This window comes from Xiphophorus maculatus, chromosome 8, assembly GCF_002775205.1.
Source record: "Xiphophorus maculatus strain JP 163 A chromosome 8, X_maculatus-5.0-male, whole genome shotgun sequence".
In the NCBI taxonomy this organism is placed as follows: domain Eukaryota; kingdom Metazoa; phylum Chordata; class Actinopteri; order Cyprinodontiformes; family Poeciliidae; genus Xiphophorus; species Xiphophorus maculatus.
The window spans coordinates 12,056,238-12,081,048 of record NC_036450.1 but is presented as its reverse complement, the minus strand read 5'-3'; the positions used below and the strand labels follow the sequence as shown (position 1 = coordinate 12,081,048).

The 24,811-nt window shown below is 37.0% G+C and overlaps 1 protein-coding gene across 1 annotated transcript in view; it reads left to right on the top strand.

The window, feature by feature from the left end:
• Nucleotides 1-9,769: 9,769 nt before the first annotated feature.
• Nucleotides 9,770-24,811, top strand: part of lpar1 (lysophosphatidic acid receptor 1) — a 35,990-nt gene continuing 20,948 nt past the window's right edge. The window contains exon 1 of the mRNA XM_005814026.3: nucleotides 9,770-10,430. The gene's annotated coding sequence lies outside the window, so the exon portion shown is untranslated. The remainder of the gene's footprint in view (nucleotides 10,431-24,811) is intronic.

Below are 24,811 nucleotides of genomic sequence, written 5' to 3'. Positions count from 1 at the left end.
CCACTGTGGTCTTCACCTTCCAGGCCCTCTCCAGTTCCTCCCTGAGGCCCTGGTATTTCTCTAGTTTCTCGTGCTCCTTTTTCCTGATGTTGCAGTCGCTTGGTATTGCTACATCTACCACAACGGCTTTCCTCTGTTGTTTATCCACTACGACAATGTCTGGTTGGTTCGCCATTACCATTTTGTCTGTCTGGATCTGGAAGTCCCACAGGATCTTAGCTCTGGCGTTCTCCGCCACCTTTGGGGGTGTTTCCCACTTTGATCTCGGGGTTTCCAGTCCATATTCTGCACAGATGTTTCTGTACACTATGCCTGCAACTTGGTTATGTCGTTCCATGTACGCTTTCCCTGCCAGTATCTTGCACCCTGCTGTTATGTGCTGGACTGTCTCAGGGGCCTCCTTGCACAACCTGCACCTTGGGTCTTGTCTGGGGTGGTATATCTGGGCCTCTATTGCTCTGGTGTTTAGGGCAGCCAGGATGAGGGCCTCTGTGCTGTCCTTGAGTCCAGCTTTTTCCAGCCATTGGTAGGATTTACTGATATCAGCCACTAGGGTTATTTGCTGGTGGTACATCCCATGTAGGGGCTTGTCCTCCCATGCCCTGCCAGTAATCAGATATATATATATATATATATATATATATATATATATATATATATATATATATATATATATATATATATATACTGCTCAAAAAAATAAAGGGAACACTCAAATAACACATCCTAGATCTGAATGAAAGAAATATTCTCATTGAATACTTTGTTCTGTACAAAGTTCCATTTGCACAACAGCAGGTGACATTGATTGTCAATCAGTGTTGCTTCCTAAGTGGACAGTTTGATTTCACAGAAGTTTGATTTACTTGGAGTTATATTGTGTTGTTTAAGTGTTCCCTTTATTTTTTTGAGCAGTGTATATATATAATTATTTAAAGAAATAAATTTAAACAGAACAACATGTAAAGCTCTTTGTTAAGTCTTTTTATTACCATTTTAAGTGACAAATACATATTTCAGGTAGGAAATGTTCACATCAAATGACAAATGAAAAAATTAAAATAGAGCCACTTTGCCAATTAACAAAAGAAAGAATAAGTGAAAAAGAAATATAGACAGAACAGTAAGTACCATGTGGAGTGTGAGAATTGCCACAACTATACCACAGAGTGGTACGCTCGTTGCTCACATACTACCAAACCACAAGGCTTTTTGCCACAGATTGCCACAGAACTGCTCCATGTGTCTCAGTGTGCAGTCTATCCGGTTTTACTGAAACAGTGACCACATGTAAACCCTTTGATTTTATTGCCAAAACCCTGTTTTGGCTAAGTTAGGGGCTAATTTTCGTTCCCAGGCAGGTGAAGTCTGGGCCACAAGGCCTTCCAGTCGTGTGTCAATCACTAGTGATGCTGCTAAAAGCCTGTGTGTTTGGAATTTTCACAAGAAATAGAAGCATAATTGTGTCCTTTGTCTTTTCCCACAGAGCAGACTTCTCCTCAGTTGTTTGGCACATTAGCTTTGTATGGCATAAAATATTCTGTTAAGTCCTTTCTTGGTTTTAAAAAAGTACTTTATAACCTTCTATTTTGGGGGGATTTCCCTTCTAAAAGTGTCGCTCTTAGAAGAACTTATGACCCAGACTGATGTTTTCCTAGGATTTTTGGGTTCTCCAAAATGTGCTAGTTGGACATCACTAAGATGACACTTGAAAAGGCTCATCCAATCAGTTTTTTAGACTCTGTGACGCCACATGTCCTCACAGAAAGACATTATCAACAGACGGGAAGAGCTTACACAATATTTCCAAGAAGTGGCCAATCCCATGTGCTGACAAAGCATGCTGACCTTCATAAGAGATGTGAAGAATGTTGTGTGAAAGTTTGTGCTAAACTAAAACAATCAGCTGAGTTGCATTAGACCAAGTGTTCAGCAGAAAGAACACTTTATCTCCTATTGGGAGTGCAGGTGGAAGCTCAGTGTGAAGGACAAGCTTAGTTTCTGCAGTTCACCGTAGTTAGAAATTAGAATTACAGATTGACATTACCCAATTTAGTCATTTAGCACTGTCACACAGAGAAAAGTTAGGAATACCATCAATAATTATTATTATTTTTTACAATTGAAGCTTGGGAAAAAGGAAACTTTTAGTAAACAAAAGTAAAAAATCAGTTGCATATCGGGTCCAGAAAGAGGTGTTCACTCAGAGCAACATTCATGCAAAAACCACTAATTAGATGTTATAACATAGAACTCTTAAGCAGTGTAAAAGATGTCCAGTTTGGTGGAACAGGAGAAAATTGGAAAAGTCTGGAATTACTTCCATTTTTAAAAAAGTTACAGAAAAATTAAGGGAAACACATGGTGTAAGGTGAGCTAGCAGGATAGGGTGGGGTAGAAAAGAGTGAAAGCACATTTTAGGGAGAGACAGGAAGGAAAAAGGAGGGTTTGCTTAAAAACAAAAGTAGAGCCAGCAGGACAGAAGGCAACAGACAGGGAAGAAGACAGGAAGGAAAAGAAGGAACACTGCTGAGAGACAGAGAAAAGGTGGGGGAGGGATGCAGAAGAAGGTAGACGTGGGGCAGGGGGAGGGGTCTGCATCTGCTCTCTGAAGACGGCAGTTGTAGGTAATTGATTCCTGATGTGAACCTGAGCTCAGCTCTCCAAATAAAAGGTCTTTCTATCAGCTGTAATGGCTTTTCCATGCCACACTGCTCTAGTGGGGACTATGTTAGAACCTTTGGCTGACAATAAGAGAAAGAGAGAAAATAACCCGCTCCCATTGGCATGATTAGCATCTTGCTCTGATGACGTTATTGAACAAAGTGGTAACTAGGCAAATTGTTGAAGCATTACTTCAGATACGGCTGTGCAACAAAATACAGCTGCTACAACACAGCATTGATGAATTCTGCAGGTTTTGTTGCTATGTTTGGTGTTTTGTAGCGAAGTACTGTTTGATTCAACATGGGGAAGGTTTATTATGTCATCAGAAAAGATGGATGGGAGGAATGTCAAGTTTGTTTGTTTGTTTGCGGATGGCCTGTGGAAATGATCGAAAGGAAAAACAGTCACAAAAACAAACAAGCCTGCAGATTTTTCTGTCCTGATTTGTCAGTATCTCTATAGCAATATGCCTGTACTGTGATGCCTCTACATTACACCAATAATTATATATTTTCATGTTGTCAAAATACGTAATTATGTTATGTTTTGATAGCATGAATACAGTTTCTTGTTTTATGCTTCATATGTAAAATCTATTAGGATAAATAAAATAAAATATTTGAATTGAAGTCTAGCTCACTGTTTTAATTCAGGCACAAGCTGGGAATGCTCTATTCTGAAATATTTAAAAAGGAAATGGATAAGCGTGTGTGAACATTACACACACACTAAAGTGAAGTGACCCTGAAGCCACAATGAAAGTTTGAGCCACAAACACCAGACCCCACTGACCTTACTGACTCAATAACAAACAGCTGTCATGCCAGCAGCCTGGGTGTGTGTTGGGGTGTGTGCAGCGGTGTATATTCACACATGGTTAAAGGCTTGCGTTCTTCACTGTGAATGCAAATAATGAATAAGATGCACATATATGCACCTTTATGTTTTTGGATTGAAGAAAGTCAAAAAAAAATCTATCATGTTATAAAGCTGGTCATTTTTCTGCTACCAGAATAAATAATACAGTTATTAGAAGTTTTGGTTATGAAAAATGTCTGCAAAATCGCTTTCAAACATTTAACATATGATGTGACATTTATAGTATTATACAATGACATTTATGCAAGTGGAGATCCTGAATCTTCCAAACAATAATGCAAAATGGCACAAAACTGATAAAGACTCTCCCATTTATTTGATTTTTTAAAAAATATAATGTGCTCATGTAAAATAAAATATAAAGTATAAAGAGAAAGATGACTTTTGAGCCAGTAGTGAAATCGATAAGATGAAAAACAGAGAACATTAGCACTCAGTTTAGTATAGAAAGACAGCACATATTTTAAAGCACAGCTAGCACTTGTTGGAAATTCTTCTAAATCTTCAGCGCTGCCATGGCACTCTTGGCAACCTCCCTAAACAGTTTCAGGCTCATCTTTACTTGGCTTTAGGGAAATACTTCATATTTTTACAGGGCTTCATTTTAACAGGGGTGTGAACACATTGGGGAGCCGTGGTACGGTAGGTTTTTGATAACAATGCAATAAAATTAAACTTGACTTGGAAAAACCAAAAGGGCTTTCAGGTACATTTTTATCCATTTTGTTGGTTCATAGATTCCATTCCACATCAGGTTTAGCTGGCCATTTTTTCTTTCACAGTGACACAATGGAGATGAAAATAACAATAAAGGAAAACCGTTACAACACCAACATACTGCTTCATCTAAATTTTCCATACATGAGAAGTAGGTCCACTGATGGCCATTGGAGCTGCCACCTAAATCTTGAAGAAAAGTAAAATAAAATAGTGAATAAGGCAAACACAGAAAGATGGAAAAGTTCGTCCAACACATAAATCATGGCACAACAAAATCAGCTATGGCAAAAGGAAATTATTAATGTTATATTTGCATTGTTTCCAAGTCCTTTGAGAGCAGAGCTTCTACCCACAAGTCCTCTCCGTCAAGAACTGGAAATTATTTAATCTGTTGCTTAGAACAAAAGATATGAAGAACAATAAACGACTCCCGATACGTGCGTTGCTCAATAAACCTTCATTTGGAATCAAGCATGAGGTCATAAACCACATTAGACATAATGATGATGACATTGGCTCTTTGTTCTTCTGGACTTATTACCCACCACTTTCCATAACCAAACACATACATGATAGCTCAAATTCACAGTTTTTTTCAGTTCTGGCGCAGAGTTTTGTTTACATTGTGATGTCATTCACCCCACTGCTCCTGAGTTGTTTATGTACCCCCACACCCCTCCTTTTTTCTCCCTCCATTTCACCCAAACTAACCCCCTCTGCTTTTTGAGACAGAAACTCAACTCTCTTTCCAAACCTCTGAGCCTCTGTCTCTTTTTTCATCTCTTGCTGGTCCAGACTAATTTAAACTCTGTATGCTTTTCCTTAGAGTTATCTCATGGTCAATACGGTGTCAATGTGTCATGTTAATTGATACCTGCCTTTTAAAGCACACAATTACGACCTTACTTATCTCTGAGAACTGCAGTGGGGTTATGATGATCAGAACTGTAGCTAAATCCAAGGCAGAGACCTTTATCTAATATAAACACACTGAAAATGTCAACTGCTTATGTGTGTAGCTAAATGTCACAAGGAGAGAGCAAGACAGAGAATGAGTACCTTCTTAAGACATTATGTTTGTGTGAGCCACATGCAGTGAGCTAAAAAAATATATATTAATAATCACAAACTCCTCTTTATTTTATATTATACTGGGACTTTATGTAATAAGCCAATGCAAAGGAGTGCACACTTGTGAAGCAAAAAACAATTCCTTTGACAGAAGAAAAATCTGAAAACTGTGGCGTGACTTAATATTTAGCCCAGCTAGGTTAATGCTTTTGAAACAGTGTTTTGCTGTGTTAAAAGTAAGTCTGTAAATATTGTCTGTTCTCTTGAACCTGCCCCAAGTTATTTTTAGCTTTTCTTCCAGAATTGTCCCATATTTAGTTCCATCCCTCTTCCTGTTAACTTTGATGAGCTTCCCTGTTGCTAAATTAAAAGTCTTGCCATTGTGTCATCCTCTCTATGTTTGGGTGATGAAATAAACTTGAGATTTTCGGGCTTAGTAATGAAATCAACTGGTTGCACTAGATTTTGTTTTGTTTAGGGATATTTTTAAAACCTTTGTTTGCATGTGTAAGGTTAATTTTTGAAGGTGTTCCAGCTGTGTATTGCGTATTTGTCTTGGGCCTCTTAAAGCCAGTGGATTATTCAAGATATGGTTCAAAAGTACAGATTTAAAAGCTAAACAAACATTTCCTTAAAAGCACCTGCACTACTACACTAGACCGGAAAATTGTTTAAAAATAGTTTTTTGACTGAAAATGTGCAAGACTAGGACAAAGTGAAAGCTGGAAATCCCAAAAATATATAGTTAAAAAAATGTCCATACACAAAAGTAGCATTTCGTAATACAAAATGATGCAACAAGACATAACTCAGTAAAAAAAAAAAAAGCAGCCGAGCTCCAGTCAATCTCAAAAGCAGGAACAAAAAAACAGGCAAGGAGAAGAAACAGCAAAGTTCCTGCAGTGCTGAGGCAACAGGTCTACATTTCCCACAGTCTTTATTCCTGGCCTAGTGTTTACTAGGTGATTTAGTGAACCACACATAATGGCTTGTTTTTCCACCATCTGCTCAAACTGAGGGTTAATGCCCAATGGCCCTTCCTATTTATTAAGAGCTACATACAATAGGGAGCTAAAGACGAAAACTGCATCTTCTCGATAAAAAACATGTTTAAGCTATTTTGTTTTTTTTTAGATCTACAGTATTGGCAGTATGTCACAAAGTGCAGTTAGTGGTTTTGAGTAACAAATAGCATAGTGTCGTTCAATAACATCATCTCAATTGACTTCCACTAGAGCTCTTAGTGGAGTAAAAGAGGCTATGTGGGGACTTTTTTTTCTTCCATGTTGAGATTTATATCAGCAAGTCAAACTGAATCAAATAAGGATCTGGAATCTACTTGATTTTTTCATAGAAAACTATCACAGACAAATGATCTCAAACAAACTATGATGTATGTATTATTGGCCTTGAATAAAAACTGTACAGTTTCCTTTTATTGGCGTAAGGATCATTTTCTTCAAGTAAATGAATCTCGTTCTTTGAGGCGTATAACTGTTCTCTTAGATTCTTGAAATTATGGTGGTTTTATTTACTACCAACACCTCTATAAATGTTACCAGATGCTGCAAATGTCAGTGGGTGTGCCGGCTTAGAAACAATACATGTAGTTGGGGCTACTGGTCCATGTGTCTGCAGAAGAATGCCCGGCTTCCTCGATAACTATTTTAACCACAATCTAATGTAAATGGTCTTCATTACTGAAGCTGTCCTCACACAAAACTCGGTGTCCATCAAATTTTACACAGCATGGCGTCTTTTAGGTCTAGACTAGCAGTCGTTGTGGGAGTGGCTAATTTAAAGATCTCAAAATGGTGGAAGGAAGTAATATAAGCCTTCCTGTCTTCAGCTGTAGAGCTTATGTTACAGGAACCAAAACGGTATGTTAGTTCACTCCCAGCACAGGCATGACAGAAGGCCAGCAGCAGTTTCTTGTTCAGATTGTTTTTCCTCAGGACACGCAGAAAATGTATCACTTGCTGGACCTTAACAAAGGCGTTGTTGTTGTGGGACCATTAATGTCTGGCAGAGTTGAGGATGCTCGGGAATCTGAGGTTATGCGACTTTCCAAATGCTCTCCGGTTTCAAGGAAGGGTTGTGGTCTTGTCTCTTCTTTCTGAAGTCTGTGGTAAATTATTTTGTTTTATGAATTTGAAGATTCAGGTTGTTTTCTGGTCACCAGAGAAATGTTTTTCCCTCCTTAAGCCCTTGGGCCATCTAATCTCAGAGACGAAGCGAAACCCAGTGGTATTTGTTGATGGCTGTGTTTGTGTGTGTTGAATATCAAAGATGGCCAAAGTAAATATAAGATTTCAAATGATGATTTTACTGATAAGAACTACCAAAACCCCAATGTAAAAAATGATTTTCTAGTCAACTTTAGTTTCTCATGTTGACAGGTAAAAAAAGAATTCTGTATTAGGAAACCCAGCCAACTGAATTGAGTGAGAGATTTTCTAGAAATCCCCACTCCAATCAGTTGGTGACAGTAATCAATGTATTTCATCAGGTGAGTAACTTTGAGAAATTTCCTCATACTAAGCAAACACTGCAGCATAAATTTCAAGCTTCCTGTGTGAGATTAGGATTCAGCAAAAAGCAATAATTTGATTTCAAGACAATTTTCATATTTTTAATGGGTACAAACTATAGAATGTGTAATTTTTGTAGTCTAATGTTTCCTTTTTTTATTTGTACCTTTCAGGAACCAAATTTTAAATGTTATAAATGTCGATGTACTAAGGTTTCAATTTTGTTCACAAAGATTTTCTATAAAATTGGCAGAACACATTTACCATACATACGCAAACTCCACATTCCTCATTTAAAATAAGACATTAATAGTCAAGTTCTGCTTCACAGTATTTCTGGGATGTAGCTGGGTCATAATAATTTCAAGAAAAAAAAGTAACATTTGTACAGGAGCACAGCTTAGCATACATAGGCCTGCAGCAGTGTGAGCATGGGCTTCAACTAGCACAGTAGGTGGGATTATTCTGTGGCCAACACATAGATGTTTGCCTTTCATTGTGGGACACCATGGTTTAAATTTGGTCTGTTAGACTCATGTGAAATAGTGGGGCTTCTGTAACAACACAAGCCCAAATGCAGCACAGTGGTTATGGAAGTATTTCTACAAATCACTCAAAGCAAACAAATCCCCCCACCGCCTCCCCTCCTGAAAGCCCCATCATCACTGACTTCTTTGTGGTTGCTTTCATTCCTCTGCAAACCTTGGCTGCTCTTCACTACACTTCAAGTGACTCTGCAGAGTATGCCATCCAATTTTTGGTATTCACATTTTGCGAAATGCATTGTGATGTTGTATCTTTTCATAAGCTGCATTTTGCCATTTTCACTATGCAAACTTCTACAGGTTTTGAGCCAAACCACAAAGGAATACAAGAGAAGATGAAGGCCACAAACTGAAGTCACACTGGGTTTTGGGCCGAGTTCAGAGATTTAAATTCTAACAGATGAAGTGATCTCTGTACTTTTATACCTCATTCAGAAGATAAATACTACGTTATTCAATATAGTCCTGAGACAAACAAAGTGCCGCCTTACTTATTACAACAAACTTAAGACGGAAAGAAGCAGCCGGATGCTGTTAAATAAATGCACTTTAATTACCTACCATCAGAAGATGTGACTAGGTGTGTGCTAACAATGCTATAAAGGAAAGACATCAGCAATGACCTACAGTATGAGAAGCAATGACAAAGTTACGCACCAGTACATAGACAGTAGACATGTTTGTAGGTACAGTTAAAAAAAATAAATAAATAAGAGGCATTCTCTCATATAATATTAAATAGCAAATACATGCTTCCCATTTCTCTGTTAAGGTGCAGTCTTGTTGCCTGAAACTGTAGAAAATATAAATATCATGAAAGTGATTCAAATGCAAAGTCTTCCAATACAGAGAGCTTCTCACAAGGTTTGACTGGAGGTTGCCTTGTTGTCAAGAAAAAAAATGCAACAAATCAACACCTCATACTAAATATTTGCCGCAGTGGAAGATGTTTGGTCATCTATATGTAAAATTGCCTCTGATACTCATAATACTCATGCAAAAATTGTTGGTTGGTTTAGTCCTAACACCTCACTAAGTGTTCACAGATGGTATGAATTGTGCAGACATGGCAGTTCTTGCCAAACGCTCTCTTGAGATCTCCACATGTGAAAGTTTTACCTTCAGAGACAGCAGCACCAAGTCCAGGCTGAAGGACACTTTATAAAACAACAATAATAAAAAGGTTCATTTGTCAGTTTATGTCTTTAAATCTCCCTGTGTAAGTCTCATGGTTGCTTTTCATCTCTTTCTCGCTCCACCCCTCTTAGCCCTCTCCCTGTCTTTTTTTTTCTTTACAAGCTGCTGACAAAATGTGTTTCCAATTAGGCAGGGAGAAGAGAACGACTCTCAGATATTCTCTTGGTAGCCGGACTTTTGCTTGACAACATCTATGCACTTGTTGCTTATGTCTTCACTTGTTTTAACTTGGAAGAGATTTACAACAAACTCTCTTTTGTTGACCTGAAAAAGGCAAACGAAACGAGGTGTTTGACTCATTAAACTGATTAAATAAAACAAAGGTGCCCAACGATCCTCAGCTGTGGCATCTTTAATTACCCTGTGCAAGTGCGTGTATGTGACGTCACTTGCACACCCTTCTCGTGCTCTGTGTATGCGTGCGTGTGTGTCGTGTGTAGGGGTGTGTGCGTGTGTGTGGCAGTCGTTTCAGTGAGGAAAGGAGAGAGACGAGCCAGCGCAGAGAGGCACGGAGCCGGAGCGGAGAGCATCAAGTTGACTACATTTGGGGAAAATCCTAAACCAGCGCAGGAATCAAGAAAAGTAACACAAATACTAACAACTCTAAAGCACCGATAGGACGCGTTAGTGTGGGGACTGTGTTGGTATTTGGACGTAAAATGAAAGGTTTACCTGTCTCTTTATTGGATTTGGAGTCCTATTTGCGGCGGCTTTGACAGAGGAGTTGCGCATGCAGAGTGGGCTTTCGAATCGAACTTGACTTGGACATCCAGGATCCCTAAACGTCCTAAAAAAAAACCCCGCTGGACATCATTAAACTGTAAGCATTAATGTTTAATTTCAATATCTTCACTTCTGATGAATTTACATAAAGTGCGGAAAACTGTTTTTTTTGTTTGTTTTTTTTGCATTTGAAAATATTTAATCTAATTTCGCACAGCCCGCATGAATAATGTAGGCATCTGTAGATAATCAAAGCATACCTGCCACGTAGACGCAGCGAGGCAGTGTGCGGTTCAGATAAGGGTTTTAATGCCACCGGCAGGTACTTGATGGGCGAACCGTTATTTTAGCATGGGATATGGTGTGGCATGGCCAGTGAGGCACTTTACTGAGGACTTGTTGCGCCAGAACATGGCTCTTCCTCAAACCTCTGGGAGTAGAACAGCACTTGAATGAGGGAGGAAGCGGAGGGAGGAAAAGAAAAACGAGCTCTGGGACTTTATAAAAAAAAAATTTGACATCTGTCTGTTATTTGTGCAGAAAGGAATTTGTTCTAAACATATTTTCTCAGATTCCTCCTCTGCTAAATCCACGAGCCATCCTGGAGTTGTAAAAATTATGTTTTTTTTCCCCCAACATTCAGCATTAGTTAGCCAAGAGGAAACCCTTAGTGGTGGGCTGAAAAATCACAGAAACACAATGGCCATGCCAGAAACATCTCTAAACTCTTTCTTGTGGTGCTGGGACCCCCTTTAATACTGTCAACTGTTTGTGGGAGTTAGAAAACCCCAACCGAGCTGTGAAATTTGGCCATTTTATGAACTGTTTTTCATTACAGTCAGCTGGAATTGCAGCACAGCTAAAACTGACATTTCTTTGAAGTCAAGATAAGGAACTCAAGATGTATGAGCCAGCAAGGAAAGCTGGCCAGGGTGGAATAAGGATAGAGATAACTAGAGCTTCTTTCTATTTCACGAAGGGGATTCTTAAATATTTGTAGTAATGAAAACCTTTATATAGTAAATTGAAAACAATGCTGTGTTGGATCCTGTTTCCCCTTCAGATATGCCTCAATAAAGGTGATGGATATATTATGGACAGCAACAACAATCATGCAGGCTGTGGTGTTTGAACAATGCTTTGTTGGTACCAAGAGGCTCAGAGTGCCAACAAAATATCTATTACATCACCACATCCTCTACCACTGATGCAACGCAAGGTGGAATACAATTTAAATTTCCTTTTTTTTAATTAATTTTTTTTCTGTTCTGATGAGACTGTGCCACTGTAGCCTTAGTTTCCTGTTCTTAGCTGTCAGGAGTGGCACTCAGTGTGGTCTCCGGCTGCTGTCGGTCATCTGCTTCCAAGTACGACATGTAGTGCATTCTGAGGTGGTGGTCTGCATATCTCAGTTGTGACAAGCGGTTATTTGAAAAAAAAAAAAATTAAACCAATCTCCCCAATTCTCTTTGATCTCTTATTTTAATGAGGTATTTTAGTTAACGCAATTGTTAACAAATTTACCATTTTTGGACCGTTCTGTAAAACCGAGAGATGGTTGCGTGTGGAAAGTCCCTAGTAAATAAGTAATAAATTCTCAGATCACCAACAACCAACACATGTTCAAAGTAAATTTATTCCCCTTTTTTTACAATTCTGATTCACTTTTTTTATTTTCTTTTTTTTACTTCAGCAAATCATCTGTACTATGTCTAGATGCACCAAGTTGGATTCATGTGTCTCACTGATTGGGTATTTTTTCTATGAAGCCACTGAACAAACCCAATAAAGACACTGTTGAGTGAATATCATTGATCTTCTTCTTACATTAGAGTGGAAGAAGGTAAAAAACAAAAAGCATGGCTACTGAGAAGCCAGTAGAGGGTTTAGATGTGATCAGTAAACCAAATCAACCTCTGTGATAACATCAGTAGCATAAAACACACTAGATATTTATGCCTGATGGTGAAGTTTGATTGCATATTGGTGAGGGGAAAAAAGAAACAGTTTTGAAACTATGGGAATTTGGGTAAATATAAATGTGCATTTTCCACAAAAGAGACTGAACATTTTTGTGTAACACAAAAAAATCAAAGGCTAGATGAAGGAAAAACAGTTCTGTAGAAAAAAGATCTGCAGGCAATTGTTTTCCCAGCAGGAGTTTGTCTTGCTGTTGTGGGGTTGTCGTATATCATTTTAAATTGGCACGCATGGAATGCACAGATGTTTGCAGAACTATCCATGACTAAATGTCAGAATTAATAAAGCTATGGGAGCATCTGCAAAACTCAGTAAGTCCACATAGAGGGATGCAAGAAATGTGTTTGTATGCGATATCCCATTGTTTGATATTTCAAGCTGTGATGTGAATTACAACCATGTCTCACCTTTGGTTAAGAATTTGCCTGGTCATGCATTCCAAAAACAATCAATTGCCATATTGTCTTGCTGGAAACCTGAGGAGTCTCAACATTGATGCAACAGAAATATGTTTTCCTCATTGTGAAGAGTTAGTTTCCAGTAGCATCAGTAACTTCTGATCTCTGTTGCCAGCTTCTTAATTTTTCAACAAATTAATCTCTTGGCTCACAAAAAAACAAACAAATGGTGTGGTTTATCTCACATGTTGCTTTCTGTAGGTTAAATTAGGATGAATATGAAAACATCATAAGAATATATGTGTGCTCTGTTTCAGCTATAAGTGTTAGCGTTGAACAAATTTCATAACGTAGTGAATTCCCAGTATTGTCAGCTTAAGCTTGCTATCTACTATAGTCATTATTTTTGATGTAACTTAATGAGTGTTATCTCTTCATGACCTCAAGCAGTACTTGTTCAAATAGCTGAGTGTGTTTATTAGTTTGTTCACAAGAGAACGAGAGGACACTGTTTTCCGCCACCCACTGCCAAAGACCGCAGGGGGTCTTTGATGCCACAGGCGTCTGTGAGGGTCATTTGCACTTTGGCAGATAAAGTAGGTCAGTCACTTTCAAGCTGGTTTAATTGGAGGTTACATGATTTATTTCTCAAATTATCCACATTTGTTCGCATTGGTTTTGAAGTTAAAGCGAGTGAGCTAGAAGGACATTTTGAGTTAAAATACTTGTAGTTTGAGGTAGAATATGTCACTCTGAAATCATTTCCTCAGCTTTTTCAACATTAAAAAGCATTTCACCTTTTTGACAGTTTTGACCTATTGGAACATTCCTAAGATGTAATTAATGCTACTGGCCAATTGATGACAAGTTCTGTTACTAAACAGATATTTACATTACCTTTCTGAATGTACAGGCACAAATTACAGCGTATTTTACTGAAATTTTCTGTAATTGGCCAATAGAAAGTACTTTCAAAGTGAAAATAAATAATGCATGTTTGTTAAGGGTTTTTTATTTATTTTTTGCCATTTGGACATGTAGGGACCAAATTGTTTCCCGTATATTTTTAGTTCAAATTTATGTCATGCCTTTTACATTTTTATTTGTGGAAAAAATAATTACCTCAATCCATTTCCTTTATTTTCAGAATTAGTTTTCCTTTTTTATTGTATCTCTCATAAAATAACAGTTACATAAATTGAAGTTTGTGGTTAGCATACGACAAAAAAGTAACGAGTCTTAATTACTGGTGCATTAGCCCTTTACTACCATCTCAGCCATTGTGGAGGTTCATAAAAATAGAACATGGAGTAAGTGAGAGGTAGAGTTGATAAGGCATATTTTTTAGTATTTCACAGGGCATGTCTTGGTAATGTTATATATATATATATTTAACTTAAGTTAATTTTAACAACCTTGAAAACAGTTGGGTGTCTTATATTCCACATGTGAGAAAAAAACATTAAATGCACATAGGGTCAGGATACTACGCAGCAGCTCATTGGTTTTCTGATTTGCTATTGAGCAATACAGGCAGAGAGTCCTTAACATACTCACCGGAAGACCTGAAAGGATTACAAATGCTTGCTCATCTGGGAGTTATTCTGCAACTTGCACGAGGCTTTAAAAGGAAAACAAAATTCGAAGAGTGAAGTTGATGCTTCTGACTTTTGACCTCCTTACCGAAGCTAAACAAAACTCCTGTTGCTAAGATGTGGTATCTCCCCTGCAGACAACTGCTTTATGTTTCCCTACATGAGCCCTGACATTCGTCAAGCAAAAGGGTCCTTGAAACATCTGTGCTGTGATTGCTGAAGAGCTTGATCTTTCCTCCCCCTTGTCTAAAAACTTGCATTCCACCCATTCTTAAGCCAGAGGTCCAGATTACTTCAGCACTCGTGCAGGTAAGAGTGCGTTTTGTGAGCAAGTGTTGCAAAATTAGATTTCCCTCAAGAGCAGAGAGATGACTCAGGGAAAATGCTTCTGTCCAAATAGTTTCACTTCTACGTGCATATTCTCATTAGAATACTTACATTTACAGTACTGCAAAATTGCCAGATACTGATATTGTTGAACAACTTCAGCTTAGTTTTAATAGATTACAGCAGGCGTTTTCCATCTACAATGAAATACATACACTACTGATATGATGAATTCTATACTGAATTCATTCATTTATCTTTATGCTGCTGACAGAGTTCTCTACTCTACTGCTCAATCGCCAGATGTAGGTGTTGAACAACTTCAGCTTAGTATCAGGAGACCACAACAAGCTTTCTCCAAATTGCATCTACAGGTGAAGTCATGTGGTTTGGCGAGAATGACTGTCAAAACGCCCAAGTGTCTCCACTCATGGCGGGATTCCTGTGTGCTAGATTACTGGGTTATACACCCTGCTGTCCATTTCAGAAAAGTCTGACAAATTATAAACCAAGGTTCAATCAAGGTCAAACTAGAAACTTATCTTTCTCTGTGGAAGCCATACCTTTCCACTTCTTCTATTAAAAAACCAAGACATTTATTCAAATGACCGTCCTTTCCATTTTAGATTATGGTGATGTCATGTACAGCAGCATGTAAACACTTTGAAAACACAACCTCCTGGAACAGTCTGCAATTGATTTTTAGCTTTTAGCTCTCTTCGAAACTTGCTACTGTACTCTATATTCTTTCCTCAGCTGGTCATTAAGACCTTCTGGAACATTATGAAACTTTTTATGGACAAACGTGGTTGTTCAGACTGCTAGCCCACTGTTTCTTAGTCTATTTGGTTGACTGTATATGTTTTTATTGTCTTTGGTAATGATTGCTTTGTGTAATGTTTATATTCTTTTGTTTGCTGTTGTTTACATTTTGTCGGCTCTTACAGTTTATAGCCATTTCTTGCTTTTTGCCTGGCTGCAATTGCAAGTGCCAAATTGTTCTGATTGTGTCCTGCCTGCCTGTATGCATACATTACGTGACATCAGTTCTTAGTTGTCGTTTGTATCATTTCAAAGTGAAACACCTGATGTTAACTGATGTTAATTTGCTGCCAAACTATATTGAACCTAAATTTTACATTACATAAATTCCTATGTGTCCTATGTATGCATTAGTGTTCTAGGAGATGGAGGAATTGGTCTACCCTTGTAAACATAAAGAGACATCACAATGGTGAAACATTTGGTCGAAGTGTACACAAATCCACATCTTGATGACAGAAATTGCAAATGGTGAATCAGTACATTTCATGCAGACAAAATATCTATATTTGCAGTAAGAGCACACTTTCTATGGCGTTATATTGGCAAGCACTGGACCAAATGCTCTTTTGTTCTTGTGCTCTTGTGGTTTGACATATAGAAACCTCAAAATCACCCATTATTTCTCTGCTAGCCACCCATTAACTTCTCTTATTCCAATTTCTACATCTTCAACATGTTTTGATATTATGTGAAGGGTTCAAATTACAAAAGGCAGCTGATGTCAGTCATGAGAAAGACAAAAAGAGGAACCAGAATATATCAAAAGGAAACTCTTTCAGTACAGCAAAATCACAAATATGTATTAGATTATTGTATTATCATTCTTTATTTGCTTCTACATTTCAGCGATTTTTAGTTAGGAAGCTGTGGCAGTGTTTTTAAACGGATTCTTGAGTTTTTAATCAACAGTTACATTTTTGTAAAAAGGGACATATTTTGTCAGATTCCTTAATATTTAAACAAAACAAAAAACTGACATCCAAAAAGTTTATTTCCCAGCGGTTGCTGTGGCACAGGAAGCTGACCATCTACAATTTGGAATGTTGATGGTTTTGTCTTCCATGTGTTGAAGTGTGCATCCGCGAGATACTGACTGCCCTGCTGCCCCTTCATGCTTGAGCATGTTTGTGAAAACAACTTGTTTTTTAGAGCGTTATTGTTCTGCTGCAGTAGTGCTCAAAGAAAGCTCCTGACTGTGCAAAGACACATTGATAGTTTCTCCACGGGTACCAGGCCTTGTTTTGTAGGATGATTATGCGGGTAAACAAGCTAGAACTGCAACATAACAACCACAGTCTTGTAAATTGTCACTTTGTGTCTTTGTCATATGAAGTAAATTTACACTTTTTACAGTGGACCTCATGATGTCATTCTGTCAAATACTGTAAATTAGATTACAGTATAGTGGAAATAAGATGCATCAACATTCTGGTCGTTAAGTTCATAGTAGGTAAATTTTATGACTAAATTCATGCTGAGAATGGGTAAAATTTTGGGAGATTGAAATTTGATCAGTGTGACATCTGTGTCTTTTGTTATACTGTAGTTGCAGAAACATTACTGTGTGAGCACTCTTAGCAACAAATTATCTTTCACATATTTCTCTTAACTTTTTCAACAAGAATTTAGACAGTTAGGGGAAGTAAACAGCTCATTAACACAGACTGTACTTTATAAGCTTTGTACCATGGACAACTTTTGTCTTTGTAACTATTTGTGTTTGGAAGACACTTAGGCATGTGTTGTTTTTTTTTCTTCTTTGGTTGATAAAATGTAGCGCATGTGTACAAAATTTCTTGCGTGTAGCATTAAGATATGTGTATCAGCTAGTAATGTATTTTTCTTTCTGCTATGCTTCAGTTGAAACAATACTTTGAGTGTTTCATTAAGATGAGTATATAAGCTAGACGGTAACATATATTTTTCCCTTTTCTTGTATTTCAGGTACAAAAATCCATCTGTAAAAGATATTCAGCTAAGAAAAGGAATCCTTGTGTAGAGAGAGCTTTTATTAGATGTTTGCTGACTGCCTACCTACACACAGTCACGTATTGTGACAGACCCAGACTCCAAAATCACACAGTTTGAGATTATGACTACTTTATTCTGTTTGTGAAAATACAAAAGGGAGAATTCTTCTTATTTTTTGGCAATTGAAATTAGATAAATATTACCATATATAGACAGAAATAGACTGGAATATAGTACTTTAATTAGACTCAGGACTTCCGGTTATGATTTATCGAGCCTGTACTCTTTTTGTTAAAATAAGGTTTGTTTAGAACTCTATGATATTACTAGAATGTTTTTGAGTTTTGTGAACTCAACATTGTGTTTTGTCTTGTCTCTTGAGTTAAATGTTGTGCAATTGAAAATAGTAGCTTTGTGTCTTTTGTGTACATTTAGGAATGTTAGACACACTTATCAATTCTTATGAAATACTATGTTTCTCTTTTACATAAAAATTCATCTTGTAAGCCGCTAAGCCTTACCAAACTTAACCTTTTGAATCTCGGCCCTATTGCAGAACTTCACTTTTTTATTTACTGAAAAGCAGTAGTACTTTTGAAAAGTTAGAGCATTACATGAGTGATGAATATGAATACTTTTGAGTCAAACATTTTGTGGGATACATCACTGATGCAATGCTTTATTGCATCCAGGCCCATGTGATGTAATCTGTGTCAAAGAGTGTGATTTCAATACAGGATGGCTGAGCACACCCTACAATAAACCGAGGTTGACACATATGGTAAAAGCTGTTTATTAGAAGAACTGTGGTTGTAACCTAGTAGATGGAATGATCTGAAATTCCAGATATCAGATTGGAGAAAATTGCATTTACACACGTTTATATTGCTTAAACTAGCTGCCACAAATGTTGTGTTTTAGTGTATAGTGTGCGAAAAAAATCCCTGTATTGTTCTCCTTATGTATTGTGTGGCTGGCAAAGGGTTGTTCTGGAAAATTCCCAGTGAACATGTGCATTTCTGCAAGGTGTTTTATGCGTTTCATTTCTCAGTTCCCTGCTTTTAGGGTTTTTCCATTCTGATAAATGATTTATTTTTTTTCATGCAAGTTGACCAAACAGAGCTAACTCGAGAGTCAAATATAAGCACTTTTCGTACTTTGTCCATAATTTAATATGAAATATTGGTTAAAATATAAGGCAAAATGCAAACAAGAACACATTAACCAATGAAAGAAAATCTCCAAAAAACAAACCAAAAGCTTTTAGATATTGATAGATGATGTCACTAGATAATATTATTTGGCATTTGCTACTTTCCCTGTTGTGTAAATTATATTGTTTTTATCACAAGACAGAAAACTTTTAAATTTTGTCCTGTACTAGGATTATGTAAAATCAACCTTTTTGAGTTTTGGATTATGTGATAATCTTATTCCCTGATCAAAAACTTACCTAGAGTGTCATTTGATTTTTTCATGCATATTTGAAAAATTAGGTCATTGTGATTGATAATTAGTACTGCATCACACTCACTGCTGGTATTTATGTGATATAAATGGGGGAAAAAATGATTTTGGAAATAGCAGCTAGTAGCTAACATATAAGGGGACGCTTATATTGTTGTTCGTCACCATTGTCAGTGAAAAGCTGCATAAATGTCACAATATTCAACCAAACTGGAGTTCTTTTTTAGGGAATAAGTTCATATTCCCCTGGCCGGCTGCCTTTTAGACTTAAAGCCTGCTTGATACAAACATTTGAAACAGATGGGCCTGACTGTAGCGAAAACATGTTTTAAACTCTACACTACTCGGCTGATAATAACCCATAAACTGCAAGTTTTGTTATCACTGTTTTACATTTTTAAAAAGATTTTATTTATTTATTTTTCAACCCACTCTGTCTGTGGCCTTGAACAAACCAATGCTACACTGAATCTAACAAACCTCATTTACGTGCAGCTACAAGGTAACTCCTCTGTGCTGATAAAGAATAACATTTTATCTTGCCAGAATGCATCCAAGGAGGCCTCCCAATGAGCTACTGTTTTCGAAGGGTGACAATATTCTGATTTAATGGCCTGCAGTGAGATTCCACTTGATCAACAGGACTTTATTTTTCATAGCTACAAAATAGGTCTTGTCACTTCATAATGGTAATTATTTATGGCTTTGGCTCCATCAACACTCACAAACCAATAGTGCTTAAAATAGATCTAGCCTTTCCCCAGCAATAAGTCACTTTGTGTTCTTATTGAAGTAGTCACATTTAATGACAGTTTCGGGCTTTATGTATGGAAGTGCTCAAGTGTTTGCAGGATATCATCCACGGACATGCAGTGACTCAGCAGCTGCTCCATGACACTGTGCCAACTCTCTATCCATTCCTTGTCTGGGGTTTTTCGACGCATTCCAAGTGTCTGACAGTGTATGCTGGTGTGAGATGGCTGGGTGCATGTTGTTAAAGAGAAAGTTGTAGAATGAAAGCTTCTATGTGAGCGTTTGAGTTATGTGCTTGCAGACATCCTTTTTTCTTTGCTTTCTGGGGAACGACCGAGGGAACAATGGGCACATTGTGTGGACTTCTGGCAAAAGGCAGGAAGAGAGGGGGAGACGTCGGGGGTGATGTGTAGAAGAGTAGTGAAAACTGTAGAAGAGTGAAATGACATGAGATTTTATAGGCCACGAAGGAGACACATGAAAAGAGATGAAAACAGAAGACGGAGGGAAAATAAATGTTCACTTTTACCTCACGTACCTCATTTTAACCTAGTGTACCAGGTTAAAATAATGTCAAATGAAATTACATGTCCATAAATGGTTTACATACACTGATTAGAGCAATTAACGTCATTTTGCTCCTTAAATTATGCATTTGAGCTGTGATGTTTGAAACATCTTCAGTTAATTTCAAAAGCTAAACTCTGAAAATCTGGTGTACAAAAATTAACATGTTGTGAGTTTTCATTAATTCACACAATTCCCAATTATACTGATGGGCCTAAATTAAAACATACAATGCGACTAATGTTTTCAATAAAAATTCACTAATTTCAGATGGCAGAAACTCAACTTTTATTAGTCTCAACTACATAATCAGTCCAGTAATAATCATTTCCTGCCTTAACAATTTCAAAACCAGTTTTGATCTATTTGTCTTGTCGGAACGCTCTTTTGTTTCTGTTACGAAAGTGTAGCTGTTTTATGTGAAGCCAGAGAATTTAGAAATAGTCTTTGTTCATTATGCCATCCATTGACTAATGAACCAGTATCACTGGCAGTAAAACAGCCCCACGGCATGATACTCCCATCACCATGCTTGACAGGGGGTACAATGTTTTAAAACTTAAGTGCCTTACCTGAGCTTCTAAAAACATACGGCTTCTTAGTGGGGCCAAATAGGTCACACTAATATGATACTTTTGTCTTGTGATAATATTCTCTTAAAACATTGAAATAGATTAAAATTTCAATTATATTTCGATTTATTAAGATGTTTTACAAATTTTATGGTATGACTGAAGTAAAGGTTATGTAGAAGCAGGGCCATGACAGAGATAGAGACAAACCCCAATACCAATAATTCAAAATGCCCTGATCACAATCAAGATTAAAATATTTTTGGAAAATTTGTTGCAACTATTCATGCATGTAAACTTTTGGTTATAGTTGTAGCTTTAAAGTATTGAGTCTGAAATGTTGTCATTTCCATGTTTTTTGGAACTTATTGTGACCTTATTTGGGTTGTTTTTTTGTTTTGTTTGTTTTCCCCTCTAGCCATCCGGATATCTTGTTTACTTTTTTGCCATCATAATTTTATTCTCAATGGATTTAAAAGAGGAAGGTTTTTTTTTCCTCACTTTCTAATTAATACTACTTATTTTTGTTATTTAATAAAGTCTAGACCTATTTTTTTTCTCCATGATACCCAAACAACTGTCCACATAATCAGAAGTTGTGTTTACCGACTTTAGATAAATTAAGCTTCTTGTCGCGGGAAAAGTCATAACGCTGAAAATGATATTTCCTTTTGAGTAGAATAATTCATAATTCTTCATGTTTTCTGCAGTTGTATTGAAAGACATAGTCTCAGATATTTCTGTGGAGTTGGTTTTAAACAGCACAGCTGCAGGCTAAGTTGGAGACTTATTACCAATTGACTGGATGAAGTTCCTGTTTTGTTTTTATTGTTTTTACACACATTATAGAGTTGCTGTAACTTTTTTGCATGTTGAATTTTACAGCATGCCCACAATGTCGTAAACACATCTACGTATAACATACATGGATGTTGCACAGATTGTACTGCAAAAAAGCATTCTTATATTCGCTGTGCAGTGAATATAACACCGGATGATTTTAGCTATCTAAAGTACTTTCAATTCAAAACACCTAAATGCTTAGTGTAGACAAGCTGCTCACAGAAATATTTGTATTTTACACAAAAAGTAGCTGCCATGTGTTTTAATTTGAAATAGAGATGTTTTACTTGTTCCAAAATATAGTTAATTGCAAATGTAAACACATCTACAGAACAGTTTGGAGCTCTACAAATGAGCTATAGAGGCTGTGTGAATAAAAATATCAAGAAACATAAATACTGACTTCTTTAATTTGCAAGTTGCATTTGTGTAATAATTTCACCCTTGGCATAGCTTTGAAACGAATCATCACCAGCTTATCTGTAAGAGCACTGTGACCCAAAGCTTCTAAAAGATCCAATATTAAGAGGTCTAAGATTAAAAGATTATTAAAATGTCAAAACTATTTCAGGAGTGTCTGAAACACCAGCTAGCACATTGTTGCCCCTCCATCACCTGCTGCTATATCCAAACTTAGTCTAAACAGAAACACTAGAAGTGCTTGATTAGCTTATTTGATCTTTCCTTATAGATTGTCAGCATAATTTTGATATCAGTAGACATTATAATATAATATAATATAATATCCATTATACCCCATTGTCCAAATATAAGTATGATATTGAAACAATATAATACTTTTCACCTGTTGAACGACTTTGATGGCCATCTCAATATGGTTCCTAAGACAGTATCTGTTTCAACACAAACTGAAACAACAAGCTAAGTGAAAGTAATAAAACATTAATAATAACTAATCATGAGCATGGGGGGTTTCATTGTCAAAATCTAGACATTATGGCAATGAAACATTTAATATGCATGACTTTTAGATTTAATGCCATCTTCTCAAGTAACAAATTATTGGTGTTTAAATCCCAATAAAATCCAGCAATTTTACAGAATTCATAAAAATGCAAATATATTTCATTAAAACCAGAAAATAATGCTAATGTGTTTTTTTATACTATGCCACCAATTCTATACCATGTAAAAATGCTTAAATAATAATAAAAGCCACACAATGCCTTTTTGGTCACATGTATTGTTGGCAGTTTTGTCTTTTCTGTGTTTTACCAATAAATCTTAGCTTTTACTTTACAATGAAAAGTTGACAGACCATTACCATAACTGACATGCTCAACATGATATTCTATTTCAGCCAGAATGAGACATTTCAGTGGATAATGACTACAAACAGCTAATGTGAACTACCAGGTAAACAAGATTTTAGTTTCCTCTTTCATATGCAACCTTTAGGATAGCACAAGCATAAAAATTCACACTGTGAATCTATGATGATGTGTGTGTGTGAGTGTGAATTGTCCTTATTGTTCAGATGCAGCCTTGCTGTCAGTGCTTGAGTAATGACCTCACTCATATGGATTCCAGAGTGGTCCTTTCATAGCCCGTTGGACACACTTCCACACACAAAACACACGTGCCCCCTTTCTCCCACCTAGCCAGAGATTAGCAGACCTCACTAACAAGTATGAAGTGTGTACACATAATAAAATGTTGTCCTCTATCTAATAACACTGATTCTCTCACTTCTACAAAATTCCTTCTTTCATTTCCACAAAAAAACATCAGGTTACACCTAAATATGTCTCTGAAATTTTCATTTTTCAAAACATGTACATGCACACACCCAGGTTGGAGAAAGTTGGAGAAACCAAAATCCCCTTTCTTGCTTGGCCCGTGTCTTGCACAATCACGCTCTCTTTTACAAGACACACTCCCCAGCTGTTGGACACAAACACAGTGACATGATCTGCTTTTGCAGGCTCCAAGAGGCTGATGAAAGTGTTGGGAATGTGGACCAAATGGCCACTGACACTTCATCCAGTTTGTACTACTGGCTTTTGACCTATATCAAGCGTCTAATACCTCCCTGACTCCTCCCAGATGTTTAGTGGCCTTACACCACACAAGACAAGCAGAATAGATTAGCTTTTATCTCCTCTGGTAGTTGTCACTGAGGCTCCCTTGTTCTGGATTTATAGCGGGTTGGGGTTGCTGATACTATTGAGATGCTGCTTGTACCGTCTTCTTATTGCTGATGCTGCTTCATCAAGATATAATGGTTGTTGGAAAACCTCAAAACTTAACCTCAGGTTAAGAAATGCCTTGTATAACTCTGTTTATGTACACAGTTAATATATCCATACTAAGAGAAAGTGAATCTTGAGACTATGGAGCTTGTTCCCTATATGTATCTCTGAAATGCATGTGGAAAAAATCTACTGTATTGTCAAGTACTAACCTGAGAAAATATAAAAGCTGATTGAATTTTCAGTGCTGCCAGGCTTCCTGGCAAGAGCTCAAGAGAACAAATTATTTTTAGCAAGGGTAAAAATAAGTTTAAAATGTGTAAATTCATTCGTCACTAAATGAAACAGCGACCGCTGTCTAAGAAAAGCACAACACATCACATAGGACACTTCTCACCCCAGACATTCTCTGTTTACACTGCTGCCTTCAGGCAGAAGATGCAGAGCAACCAGAACAAGAACCAACCGTCTCAGAGACAGTTTTTACCCGATAGCAATAACAAAACTAAATGCAATCAAAAACAACCATTAACCATCATAAATGATGTATGTGAGAATGTGGCTATTCTTATTTATTAGTTTCTTTTTTTATCTTCTTTTTTTTAACCAGTTATTTGTTATTTCTTACATTGTGTGTGAATTGTGAGACAGTTATTGTTTGTTTTTAAGCATATGCACTGACTGATGGCACTTTTTAAATGTCGTTGTTCTTGTGACAATGACAATAAAGATTTATCTTATCTTATCTAAATGACAATCCACATCCAGGTAATTTAACCTCAGTATAGTGCAGCATGAACACCACTTCCTAAAAAGCTGAAGACAAGTTATTTAAAGATGCACTGAAGAGGCCCTTTGTTCCTCTAGAGAAGTTGTAAAAATCAGTGGGAGAATCTGTCAGCATGACAAGTATTCACTCTACAAATTTGACATTTTGAAAGAATGGCACATCACTGTTTAAAAAATA